The 956-nt window shown below is 50.1% G+C and overlaps 1 non-coding gene across 1 annotated transcript; it reads left to right on the plus strand.

Annotated features, from left to right (window-relative positions):
- The first annotated feature begins 370 nt into the window (after positions 1-370).
- Positions 371-508, plus strand: LOC114816926. Its single transcript, XR_003764737.1, has one exon. It is a non-coding gene; the product is annotated as a small nucleolar RNA SNORA7 (small nucleolar RNA).
- Positions 509-956: the final 448 nt, after the last annotated feature.

Here is a 956-nt window from a genome sequence, read left to right on the forward strand (position 1 = left end):
CGGGTGTACGTGGGAGCAGCTTTTACTTCCAGCTGGTGTGCACAGAGCATTCAATCAATCGATGATACTGAGCTCTTTCTGTGTGCAGAGCACTGTACTAAGCACTTGGAGGGGTACAATAAAACAGAGTTGGCAGACCCATTCCAAGAGCGGGGACCTTGAGTAATGGGAGGGAAGGTGGCGGTTACACAGCGCTTATCTTGGCGGTGGTGGAAAAGTCCAGGAGTGTGTAGGAGCAGGGACCTTCGGTGGCAGGATGGTAATTGTCATCTAATGCTATTGAAATTTCTAGTTTATTAGCCAGTTTCTCAGTAGAATGTGGGAAAAAAAATGCAGGATTGCACTTTTAAAAGGGAGTTCTATATGCGTTTCCCTCTCAGGGTCGCACCTGGAGAGTTTCCAGTCCTCTACCAGTCTCGGCTACGGGAGGGAGAATCAAGCAGAGGCCTACCCCTTTCATTCCTAGCTTGGCCAGTGGCTAGCGAGTGGAAGGCCATCTGCTACAAGTCAAAACTCACCTGTGCCGGGCCGCGGTGGCACGGGAGTCGAGAGCGGAGACTCAAATTTACCGCGCGGAAGGACACGACGGTAAACCACTTCCGTAAATTTACCATTGGATCGACTTTATTACCAGAACTATTGCAGATGGAGGTGGGGCGTCCTGGGACGGATGTGCCCGTGGAGTCGCTATGGCTAGGAGACGACTCGACAGCATAAGACGAGACTGTAAGTGTACGCTCAAAAAAGGTAAATGCATCTAAATCTTTGTCTCTTCCTATACGATAGAGGCAGCTGGAAGAAGTCTGCTGAGCGGAAACCTGAGTTCCATTCTCTTCTGGCCCTATAAACTTGGGTTCAGGATTGCTTCAGGCAGAATCCAACCTTAGACTCAACGCTTTCATCAGTTGTACCCTTGGGACCAATGTCAGGACAGACCAAGTGGCTGCTAAGGTAGG

This window comes from Ornithorhynchus anatinus, chromosome 1 (assembly GCF_004115215.2).
Source record: "Ornithorhynchus anatinus isolate Pmale09 chromosome 1, mOrnAna1.pri.v4, whole genome shotgun sequence".
Lineage (NCBI taxonomy): Eukaryota > Metazoa > Chordata > Mammalia > Monotremata > Ornithorhynchidae > Ornithorhynchus > Ornithorhynchus anatinus.